This window comes from Apium graveolens, chromosome 10 (genome assembly GCF_009905375.1).
Source record: "Apium graveolens cultivar Ventura chromosome 10, ASM990537v1, whole genome shotgun sequence".
Taxonomy (NCBI): Eukaryota; Viridiplantae; Streptophyta; class Magnoliopsida; order Apiales; family Apiaceae; genus Apium; species Apium graveolens.
This window is the reverse complement of record NC_133656.1, coordinates 225,955,128-225,968,068: the sequence shown is the minus strand read 5'-3', so window position 1 is coordinate 225,968,068 and position 12,941 is coordinate 225,955,128. Positions and strand designations below refer to the sequence as shown.

The 12,941-nt window shown below is 36.0% G+C and overlaps 1 long non-coding RNA gene across 7 annotated transcripts; it reads right to left on the bottom strand.

Annotated features, from left to right (window-relative positions):
* Nucleotides 1-615: 615 nt before the first annotated feature.
* Nucleotides 616-12,507, bottom strand: LOC141689004 (uncharacterized). 7 transcript variants are annotated; one of them, XR_012562218.1, is made up of 8 exons: nucleotides 12,232-12,507; nucleotides 12,046-12,118; nucleotides 10,944-11,056; nucleotides 10,397-10,544; nucleotides 10,208-10,310; nucleotides 3,200-3,269; nucleotides 2,619-3,114; nucleotides 616-2,531 (listed from the first exon to the last, which is right to left on the bottom strand). It is a non-coding gene; the product is annotated as an uncharacterized LOC141689004 (long non-coding RNA). The 7 variants fall into 7 exon arrangements; XR_012562219.1 differs by lacking the exon at nucleotides 3,200-3,269 and having other exon boundaries at nucleotides 617-2,531; nucleotides 2,619-2,793; nucleotides 3,015-3,114; XR_012562221.1 differs by lacking the exon at nucleotides 3,200-3,269 and having other exon boundaries at nucleotides 617-2,531; nucleotides 2,619-2,777; nucleotides 3,015-3,114.
* Nucleotides 12,508-12,941: the final 434 nt, after the last annotated feature.

The following is a 12,941-nucleotide window of genomic DNA, read 5'->3' as shown; positions in this document are numbered from 1 at the left end:
ATTGATTTTGCAACATTAAAAGAATTTTAAAAAAAAATAATTATAAGTGTAAGATAAATTTTGACCATTCATAAAAAAATCAAATAAAATTTCATCAAAATTCAGAACTAACATATCAAACGAAAGCACTTATTTTCCTTTTCAAATATGACTTCATTTTGTTAAACTAAAAAATATTAATAAAACATGCTAAAACCGGACATTAACCTAAACACTTGTGTGCAGCCATCAGGGGAGAAAAGGATCTGATAAAACAAAAGCTTGCAGGACCTGCCAAAATAAAAGCAAAACAATAACAAAGACGGAATATTATTTGCTAATTAACTCAAATTAACGGCAACTTATGTTACTTTTCCTAATTAACTCATGTCCTGGAACACGTATATAAAAATTTGCTATAAACTTCATGTACTAGCATTTGTAAAAACATTTTCAACCTAACTTTCCTCCAAATGAAAGTGTATAAGTTCAAATATTACACTTTTTTCGCTGTTCATATTAAGATCCTTAACATGACCCATATTAACAGTTCATAAAATTATAGACAACAGTTCTTAATCTGGCCCATCTTGCAAAGTAAGGACCTAATGTAAAGCTTTAGACTAAATATATTTATCAAATTTGATAAAAGTAAATCGGACTACTTTAAAAAAATAGTCTATCTCACAGGATGGCACCGAGTGAATAATTTTTACATATAAAACTTCCATCACTAATAAGATTCTACATGTAGAAATAAGTTCAGGTGAGGTGAAAATTTTGGAACACAATCTATCTCACATGAAGACATTAAGTGAGTGACTTTTATATTGTAAACCTCCATCAATAATAAGATTTTCTCCACTTCAGGTACCTTGCTTTATCACTAGCTAGAAATAGTAGAGAATTTACTTGGTCATTTATGGTCAACTCCACATCTTAAAGGTTAGCTTATTTCACAACAAAAGCACGGAAACCTATCAAAATATCCTATCTCCTCCTCCCCAGGTAAGTGCGCAAGAGCCAAAGGCATACAAACCGCAAAAGATGATATATAGTTCACTCTTATTCCATACTCTTATTCCATGTGCTCCCAGCCCAACTGCTATATTTTTTGTTAGCCCCCAAACATGTTAGGTACTGGTGTGTGTCTGCCCAAATACCCCATGGTGCTGCTTAAACTGGTTACAGAGATTAATAAACCCTTCTTCACAGAGAGAATCAGAAACCCTTCTTCATTATGCAAGCTGCGTGTTTCATTCCAAGAAAAGTACTCTTCACATTCTCGTGACTCGGCAAATACCTTTTCAAACACTGACATGTCTTTATTGCTGATATCCAGATATCTGCATTGTTAAACATTCTCAACTATCAAGCCCGAAAGGTAAAAAAAAAACCTATTGCACACCAAGAGTTTCGTAGAGAAGTTGATTCATGCCATCTTGAATGTTGACAACACACACTTTTTCCCACAAATAGTCGCAGTTGGTCCATGTCATCTTAAATGCCGACAACATAGACTATCAGAAATCATAATAGTAATAATCAACTCTTTTGAAATATTAAAATAATTATATGCAGATTTATGAATGTTAAATAAAATTCAAATTGGACTAACTTAAAGCTCATTTTAACAGATGTGTAACTAAAAAAATCTAGAAAATCCAGAATTTGAAGATAATGTTTTGATTGTCCACAAAAATTGCACTATTTTGATTGTAAACATTAAAAAGATTATATTTTCAAAACGATGAGAAACATAAAAACAAATAGGCTACTATGGAGGAGTCTGGTAAGTTGGTGATAGAATTTATGTTCGAGTATGTTTGTGTGTGTGAGAGAGAGAGGGGGGACAGAGAGAGAGAGATCTGCAAAATTGACATTCTAACAATAACCTCTATTTATCAGTCGGCCAATTAGCTTTGCTTCTGGTACTAACCAAATAAACATCATGTATAATCGCGAAAGGATCATTTCTCATTGTCAACATTAAGGTAATATTGTTTGATATCTTCTGTGGTTTATGCATGTCTTTCTTTATTGTTTCAAGAGTCTCGGGAGGAGGGGCCTGTCGGCTGAGAAACCTCCAACCTTAACTTTTAGTGGTAGCAAACGGAAGATCTGCAGAAAATAAATTTTAGAAAATATATATTTCTAGAAATAAATAAATTTCAAAATAATACTACAATAATTAAATATTGCACATATATCGTTTCATGACATTGTTTTTCATTTGCATCTCCCATGTGTAGCACTCTGATGACAACTTCAATTGCATAACAAAATCACAAAATATATTAAGAAATCTCACTCGCTTTATACATGAGCCTAAAAGTGCACCATACTTAAACATGAAATGATTCTATATCAGATTTGAGTATCATTTCAAGTAGAGAACGTGCTTTGTATTTTTTCAGGATCTGACACACTGACATAAACAGTTCTCTGTATTTCTTTTTCTTTTTGCTGCAACAGAGTCTCCACTATGCGAGAATCAAGTAGAGTGTGATTGCTACCGTAATTGTACTTTGGTTAATATTGCAAACCTTTATCTACAAATAACACCAGATGAACTAACATTATAAAAAATTTAGACACATATAGTATAAGTGTAAAATGATGCTTAAAACAGTGTGCACCTTTGTTAAGCGTATCAAAGTTAATATGTTACTCAGTGTCTTTGTCGTGAATGTTGTGCGGTGTTATCCTGGGAGCAGGTAGTTGAAACCTAAAGTGATTTGTCGTTGATGTCGGACTGTTATGGATTACGCAGGTTACTGGATTTTATAGTCCAACACCTTTGTATAAGATAAACTGCATTTTAAAATAATTATAATGGCAAAATTTATCTTTTATAAGAAATGTATAATGGTTAGGCTTTATTTTGTATGTAAACAGGCTATAGCATATTAACATACCTGGTAAACTCACCTTCACTTGGAATATCTTAAAACATCGTATGCTACAACTACAAACTATATACATAGAAAATTTCATATATTGAAAAAAGATATGTGTCTGTCGTATGAAATGACCTGGTGATGTTTCGTATCTGGTATGAAAAATCATCTCCAACAAGTCTTCTCTGTGATTGTGTATTAAGAACTGCAACGCCTCGCCAAGATCCAGCAATTACTGTGACAAATTGACATATATAAGTTTGAGTTGTTTTGGTTTTCAGCAGGATAAACTGTTGGAAAATGTGGGTATTGAGCCCCACATTGTCAAGTCATTTTGAGTCGTTCTTGAGTGGGTGACGCTTGTAGTATGTTCTCCTCCGTTAGAGTTTTCTGAGACATTTTAAAACACTCAAAATGGTCAAGGGATGAATGAGATGTGATCATACAAAGTTGGTCCCTTGAAAATGGAAATGTAGATGTGAAAACTTGTATCACACATTGAAATGGAAAAGGGGTTTCCATTGCGTTATATAGCACAACACTTTAGTAGTGTTTAAAAGTATTAGTAAGGTGTTGCTCCATCTCCTACGTGCGCGTGCAGGGGGTGTGTACATTGTGAGATTTCTAGGGGTCATCCGAGGCTTGCGAAGCCTTTGGGCTTGCCTGCGTGTGCGACATGCGGACTACGAATGTAGCAGAAAATTGGCCCGAATAATCATGGACTGGTTTTGCTAATTTAATTTCCACTGGGCTTGGGCTCTTAAATAAATATTCATTATTCGGTATTTATTTTATTTTTATAAATACGAATATGAATTGATTTGACAGTTATAATTTGATTCAATTACGAATAATTATTGACTCTCGAATTATAATTAAATAAGAGAAATAGTGCACACGTTTCTCTAAGTCTATATATGTTCGTTATAGGATTTAGGGTTAACACACATATTATACACAACCGTCCTCCTAAACACAAACCCTACCTCTCTCTTTGTCGGTGATAGTTTCTATCCCGTTCAGGCTTGCTGAAGGTGCTCGTTATCCGTAACGCCGCCGCTACCTCGTTTTATCCTGGGAGGCTATCGACTTACACTTACGGTGAGAGGCGAAATAGCTTTAAGGAGACAGTTTCAACTGGACTCGAGGATCTCTCTTCTGTTTATATCATTTCTTTCTCTGTTTGATTTCGTTTACTCACGCACACACTCGTTTGATTTATATGTATTAATCACATATTATAATCACAATCTTAAAGCTTTTTTATTTTATACATTTGTGACTGATACATCTGTATCTGCTTGTTTTGTTGAGTAACAGATCGATGGAGAACCAAACTATGATTAACGCTGGAAACGTGACGGTTGATCCCAACGCACGAATCGCTGGATCTGATGGGGTTCATCAGCAGACGATTAACCCTAACGCACAGATCGTAGGATCTGATGGGGGTCAAACACCTGTTGGACATGTGCCTTCGGGACATGTGCTTGTGGGACACACTGTCATTGGACAGTTTAGTGTTCCTCTTGGACAGATATCGGCAGGATTCATTCCTCCGATTATACCAGCGGTGCCTACTGGTGTGCATACACCTGTAGTACAGACGCATGTACCATCTGTTCCACCTATGGTGCCTGTTGCACCTGTTATGCCAACTGTGCCTGCTGCACATGCTGAAAAACCTGAGAAGTTCAACGGAACGAACTTCAAACGTTGGCAACAAAAGATGCACTTTTATCAGACCACGTTGCATATGGATCGCTTCCTTAAGGAAGAAACACCGTTGCTCACTGTTGAGAGTAACGCGCAGACTGTGTATGCTGCTGATGCTTGGAAGCACTCCGACTACATCTGTCGGAACTATATGCTAAATTGTTTGTCTGACTCGTTGTATAACGTGTACAGCACGAAGCCAACAGCTAAGGCCTTATGGGAGTCACTTGACCATAAGTATAAAATCGAGGACGCTGGGGCAAAGAAGTGGATTGTTGGCCGTTTTCTTGATTATAAGATGGCAGACTCTAAGACTGTGGTCAGTCAGGTACAGGAACTGCAGGTGATCATTCATGACATTCATGCTGAGGGAATGGTCATAAGTGAGTCTTTCCAAGTCGCTGCTGTTATTGAAAAGCTTCCACCTGGATGGAAAGATTTCAAGAACTAACCTAAGCACAAGCGAATGGAGATGTCTATGGAGGATCTTATTGTTAGACTTCGTATTGAAGAAGACAACAGAGGCTCCGAGAAGAAAGTTAATGTTGCCACTGAGAAGGCAAACATGGTGGAGCATGCTCAAAGCTCCAAGCCCAAGAAGACTAGTTCTTGGTAAAGGGGCAAAGCTGGCACCCAAGGGAGGGATTTCGAAGTCGAAATTTCAAGGGAAGTGCTACAACTGTGATAAGGTTGGTCATAGGCCTTCTGACTGCAAGAAGCCCAACAAGAAGAAAGAAGCAAACATAGTTGATAATATCTCTAAGTGAACCTGGTCGGTTCGAATCCACGTGAATGGTGGATTGATACTGGTGCTACTAGGCATGTTTGCTCAGACAAGGCGGTTTTCTCTAGCCTCAAAGCTTCCGATGCCGGTGAGAAGCTCTACATGGGGAATTCAGCAACTTCTACCATTGAGGGTGAAGGCACGGTGATCCTAAAAATGACATCTGGGAAGAATCTGACTTTGAAGAATGTACTTTATGTGCCTGATATTCGCAAGAAGCTTGTGTCTGGTCTCTGTTGAATAAGCATGGCTTTCGTATTATAATAGAGTCGGATAAAGTTATTTTTTCTAAGAGTGGTATGTTTGTAGGCAAGGGTTATTTGACCGATGGGCTTTTTAAGCTCAATGTGATGTCCGCTAAGGACGATAATGAAATGAAGAATTCTTCTGCTTACTTGCTTGAATCTCCTAATTTATGGCATGCTAGATTAGGACATGTAAATTATGACACTTTACGACGTTTAAGTGCAAAAGAATACATACCAAAACTCACTATTGATTCAAAACATAAGTGTGAGACTTGTGTTGAGGCAAAATTAACGAGATCATCATTTAAACGTGTGGAAAGGAACACCAAAGTGCTAGACCTAATACATAGCGACATATGTGATTTAAAATTCGCTCCAACAAGAGGAGGGAACAAGTATTTTATTACATTCATTGATGATTGTACAAAATACTGCTATGTATATTTGTTGAAAAGCAAAGACGAAGCTATAGATAAATTTAAAATCTATAAAAAAGAAGTTGAGACACAACAAACTGAGAAAATCAAAACGATACGAAGTTATCGTGGAGGTGAATATGTTGAACCATTTGGGAAATTCTGTTCACAACATGGTATAATCCATGAGGTCACTGCACCATACTCCCTTCAGTCAAATGGTGTGGCTGAGAGGAAGAATCGCATTCTGAAAGAGATAATGAATGCGATGATGTTAAGCTCTGGGCTTCCACAATTGATGTGGGGAGAAGCCATCCTAAGCGCAAATAATATTTTAAATATTACGATGCACAAAAATAAGGATGTAAGTCCTTATGAAATGTGGAAGAAAAAGAAACCAAGTTACCAACACCTAAAAGTGTGGGGGTGTCTTGCAAAGGTACTGATCCCTACACCGAAGAAGGTGAAGATAGGTCCTAAGACTGTGGATTGTATCTTCATCGGATATCCTCCACACAGTACTGCATATCAGTTTCTTGTTCATTAATCCGAGATTCCTGATATTCAAAAGAATACCATTATAGAATCAAGGAATGCCTCATTCTTTGAGATGATATTTCCCTGTAATCCAGGAAACCAACAACCTACGACGTCTAAACGATCTCATGAGTCTGTAGATGACAATAATGAGAGTGACGAAAGTGAAGACGAAAATGTGGGGGTAATGAGAAGGAGCAAAAGACAACGAACGGAGAAATCCTATAGGTCTGATTTTATGATCTATTTGCTCGAAGAAGGTGACCCAAAAACTTATAAGGAGGCGGTTACCTCACCTGATGGGCCTATGTGGAAAGAGGCCATCAAGAATGAAGTTGATTCAATTATGCAGAATCATACTTGGGAATCAGTGGACTTGCGAACTGGTTGCAAACCATTAGGTAGCAAGTGGGTTTTCAAGAAGAAGTTGAAAACTGATGGCACTATCGATAAGTGTAAGGCTAGACTTGTAATTAAAGGATACAAGCAACAAAAATACCTTGATTACTTTGATACATATTATCCTGTAACGAGAATAACGTCTATAAGGATGATGTTTGTTGTCGCTGCAATGCGTAATCTAACTGTACATCAAATGGATGTGAAAACAGCTTTCCTAAATGGAGACATAGATGAGGAAATCTATATGGAACAACCTGAAGGGTTTGTCGTCCCTGGACAAGAAAGGAAAGTCTGTAGATTGGTGAAATCATTGTATGGTTTGAAGCAAGCGCCTATGAAATTACATGAAAAATTTGATGAGGTCGTGCTGGCCAATGACTTCAAAATCAATGAATGTGATAGTTGTGCCTATTACAAGGATAACGAGAGTGGCTATGTCATGCTGACACTTTATGTAGATGATCTACTTATTGCCAGAAGCAATGATAAAGTGATCAAATCTACAAAGGACATGTTGAAATCAAGATTCGACATGAAAGACACAAGACTAGCAAATGTAATTCTGGGAATTCAAATTTCTAGAACATCAGAGGGTCTCGCATTAAGTCAACCACATTATGTTGACAAGATCCTTGAGAAGTTTCTTAAGGATGACTTTGAGAAAGTTAGGACACATGTGGATATGACTTTGCAACTATCCAAGTACAAAGGTGTAGTTGTTTCCCAATTGGAATACTCGAGGATAATTGGTAGTCTGATGTACCTCATGAGTTGTACAAGACCAGACATTGCATATTCAATTAGCAAGTTGAGTAGGTTTACGAGTAATCCGGGAGCTGATCACTGGAAAGCGATCATAAGGGTACTAAGGTACTTGAGGGGAACTCGAGACTATGGACTGCACTATGGCAGATATCCAGCAGTATTAGAAGGATATACTGACGCAAATTGGATATCTAGCAAGAAAGCACTTAAGTCTACGAGTGGCTATGTGTTTACATTAGCTGTAGCGGTAATATCATGGAAATTCTCAAAACAAACGGTGATAACTCATTCCACAATGGAAGCTGATTTTGTGGCACTAGATAAATTCGCCGAAGAGGCTGAATATCTACATCAGTTTCTGGAGGATATTCCAAGATGGCCAAATCCTGTAACTGCAATAGGGATTCACTGTGATAGTCAATCCGCTATTGGCAGAGCACAGAGCACGATGTATAATGGAAAGTCTCGTCATATATGATGACGACACAGTTCCATTAGACAATTGATCTCAACCGGAATTATCACTATTGACTATATATCGTCAAAAGATAGTATCGCAGATCCACTAACCAAAGGGTTATTAAGAGAAGTGGTTGAGAAATCATCGAGAGGGATGGGCCTTAAGCCTATTGCTTAACGGCATCATGGTGGACATCCAACCATTGCTGACTGGAGATCCCAAGAACTTGGTTCAATGGGACAACTAAATCATGATGACCAAATCACTGTGGGGGTAACCCCTGCCTGTTCCTATGATGAGAAAACAGTGAGACCCGTAAGGTACGAGGGTAAGCTTTGAGCTTTTAATGATCATTGATGAATACATGGAGTTCAGGAGTGAACACATGGAATTCAGTTGAGTAAACGCGGGTTACTCTATAAGATAAAGATCATTTATGTGGGAGAGAAGTGGGGCCGCTTCAAAGGAGAATTGCGAGGCACAATTCTTTAGAAACTCTTGCAGAACCAGGACGATGTTCCATGGCCAAAATGGACATACTCATGAGAGTTGAACGAGTCAGAAACGATATAGTGATAAGTATATCATTGTTTACACAAACGGTCGAACAGTTCAAGGACAAGCACGTCTACTATCTACCAGTAAAGTCGGTATGCTTACTCGAGCGAATGTTCAAGGAGCATTATCTACCTATCGTATGCTATATCTGATCGAAGAAACTATCACCAAGTCAAACTCCGTGTCTGTCTGGTGTGTGCTACTGAAATATCAATCTCATCCATGTGGGGGAATGTTGGAAAATGTGGGTATTGAGCCCCACATTGTCAAGTCATTTTGAGCCGTTCTTGAGTGGGTGACGCTTGGAGTATGTTCTCCTCCGTGAGAGCTTTCTGAGGCACTTTGAAACACTCAAAATGGTTAAGGGATGAATGAGATGTGATCATACAAAGTTGGTCCCTTGAAGGTGGAAATATAGATGTGAAAACTTGTATCCCACATTGAAATGAAAAATGGATTTCCATTACTTCATATAGCACAACAATTTAGTAGTGTTTAAAAGTGTTAGTAAGGTGTTGCTCCATCTCCTACGTGCGCACGCAGGGGGGGTGCAAATTGTGAGATTTTGAGGGGTCATCCGAGGCTTGCGAAGCCTTCGGGCTTGCCCGCGTGTGCGACATGCGGACACGAATGTAGCAGGAAATTGGCTCGAATAGTCACAGACTAGTTTTGCTAATTTAATTTCCACTGGGCTTGAGCTCTTAAATAAATATTCATTATTTGGTATTTATTTTTATAAATACGAATATGAATTGATTTGACAGTTATAACTCGATTCAATTACGGATAATAATTGACTCTCGAATTAAATTTAATTAACGTGTTTAATTAAATAAGAGAAGTAGTGCACACGTTTCTCTAAGTCTATATATGTTTGTTATAGGGTTTAGGGTTAACACACATAATATACACCACCGTCCTCCTAAATACAAACCCTACCTCTCTCTCTCTGTCGGTGATAGTTTCGTTCCCGTTCAAGCTCGCTGAAGGTGCTCGTTATCCGTAACGCCGCCGCTACCTCATTTTATCCTGGGAGGCTATCGACTCACACTTACGGTGAGAGGCGAAATAGCTTTAAGGAGACAGTTTCAACTGGACTCGAGGATCTCTCTTCTGTTTATATCCTTTCTTTCTCTGTTTGATTTCGTTTACTCACGCACATACTCGTTTGATTTATATGTATTAATCACAGATTGTAATCACATAAACTTCATTCTATCACTCTATAATTTAATATTTATGGTACGCAGGCTTATTTTAAAATATAAGAGAATGCCATAAGTATTAACTTGTACATAAATAGACTATTTTATATTAACATTTACTACAAATACACGTTCAATTTAGATATCTAAAATGTTCATATGCTTCAACTGCAAACTAATATACCAAGATGAATTCAGAGATAGAAATTAAGATATGTGACTGCGTCTAGTAGTGACCTGGTGATGTTCCTTCATTTTGGTGAAAAACATGAAGTCCGTTAATTCTTCTGTGAGATGGTGGATGAAAAAAATGCAGTTCCGAGTGAAGATCCATAAATGCCTATAATAATCAGAAAGATAGAACGTGTGGAAAATCTGAAGTTTTACAAATAACCAAAACATTTAGTCTGTGAAAAAAATCCATACCTGTGAAACTCTGCTATTTATTGAAACATTTGGTTGAAAAAAGCTGTTAGTGCACCATATCCTCTAATATTTACTTTTGTGATAGGCCGCATTGTCTCTAAATACGGTGTTTGGAAAATAGCATCATTGAGTGAAGATCCCGTAGTTCCTACGACAAAAAAGATAGATAAAACATGTGAAGAAAAAAAGCTTACTTTATCACTTTCTGTATCAATAATAAAAAAAATCAGGAATGGTAAATAAAAAAACAGATAATCTCACAATAGAAAAATCAACACTAAAATTGGTTTATTAGAATAAATTTGTATGCTTTCTTGGTTGAGAAAAGCCATCAGATCCGCATTTCCTCTGTAATGTACTTTTTTGAATTGACGCAGTAGTGTATGAAACTTAAAAGGACAAAGGTCTATTTGTTATGCTTAGCACATAAATTGGAAATTAAGATTTATGTAAAGTTTTTTAAGAAAATAGTTAACAGTACATATATAAATGAAGCACCAAGAAAGTCTGTCGATTTCCTTAATTTACTAAAACAGAATAAAATAACCTGTTAATGGTCTCCCTTTTTGGTGCGGGAAATCAGCTCCTTCAAATGTCCCTTAAGACGGGGTTTCTCTTCCTTGTGAAAAGGTTCTCATTATAAAAGCTAGGAATCAGAACCTATTAATTAAGAAATGTCAGGTACCTTGACTGTATCTAGGTCAGTCCACACAGATTTGAGAAACACAAATGCACATCGATGCAAATAAAAGTTATAACATTGTATTCATCGTAAGAACTTGTGAACTTAAAACAGAGGTTACCCTAAATTAAGACTATATTAAGAAAATATAAGTTTATATAATATATGTCCACCTTAATTAAGTAAAAAATTATACATTACTGGTTCAAAATACTTTGACAAACTTTTAGTGCGTTACCATTGAAGCCCTTTTATTAGCTTAAAACGTTGATGCATTATATCTGTAACGTTGATGCATTATATATGTACTATACTATTAAATAACAATAACAACTACTTTCCTAATATTCAACAACCATAAATTTGATTAATATAAATCTATGACTATATACACACACGTCCATGACCCTGAAATAAGTGAATTTATACACATAAGGAAAAGTGATAATAAAGAAAACTAAAACAAATTTCTTCCGGAAACAATATATATTTATAAATATACAAAAATTATGAGTTCAATAACGTACCCCACGTGCTTGAAATTGTGAAAACAGCAAATCAAATAGATTGCAATCTTTCAATAAATAAAAAGTTACAATACATAAACAATTTGAGATGGTGATCAACCAAACGGTTGGGCAGAATATGCAAATTTTGAATCATTCTTTTCCATTGACAAACCTCACAAATAAAAAAATATACTATGTGTACTTGAGAATCAGATAACCATGTTCATGTTATGATAACACTAACATCTGTATAAATATATAGATTTAAAGATTTTTGCTGATACTTGATAGCAAGAGACTGTGCCCTAAACGTGGTAACTTAAGATTTGAATGCGAGAAACATAATCGTCCATTAGCACTACTAATATAATATTCCAAAACATAAATATCAACCTCAAGGTTAAACAATATATGCAAGTCATATTGTATTACATATATGAAATCTGGAGAAAGCTAACCTTGAACACGGGGGCCAATTCGATTCACTTGCCTAATACACATATCTTATGAGCATTAAATCAAACACCTAATCTGCATTTGATAATGATCACAGAGACAGTCATTAACAACCTTCACCAGCACAAAACATAAATTAAAATAAGCACTCACTTCCCTAGTTGTTTAGTATGAGAATGACAACTTACCCGATTTATCCATATCTACGACATATCAAAATTCGTTAAAATAGAGAAGAATTAGAGGTCAAACTATTGAAGAGAAAATATGGGATGATCAACACAGAGGTGAGCACGAAATATGGTTTAATGTCGTGTTTCCCTATTTGTTTGAAGGTTACAAATATTCAAAATTCAAACCAAATCAACGTGGGTCGTCTGTTATCGAGGCAGTTATCAGAATATTGGCAATAATCAAGTAGTCCATATCTGTTGATTTTTTTGAAAGTGGGTTACCCAGATGCACATATAGTCCGAGTAGTTACGATATAAATCTAGTATAAACTTTGATTTGGGTCAACCCATTATGTAATATGGATGGTCCATATAAATTTTATAGGACCAAAATGGGCATCAACTTGTTTTAAAAAAAGAGTAGTGAAGGGTATTTATTGTAATTTAGTAACATTAGGAATATATTGATAATATGACACGCTCTTTTTTTGCCCGTTTGGAAAATTTAAAAATAAATAATTTATAATATAATTGAATAAGTGACCGATAAGTAATTTTAAATATAATTAGCTTAATTCTTATATTTTAAGTTAGATTAATATTTAAAAAAGTATATTAAAATTAAAATTGATAAAAACAAAAAATCAAAAAAAAATTGAGAAAAAATACGTTATTACTAATATTTAACTTATTAGCTTATAAGTTATAAATTCAATTTATAAATT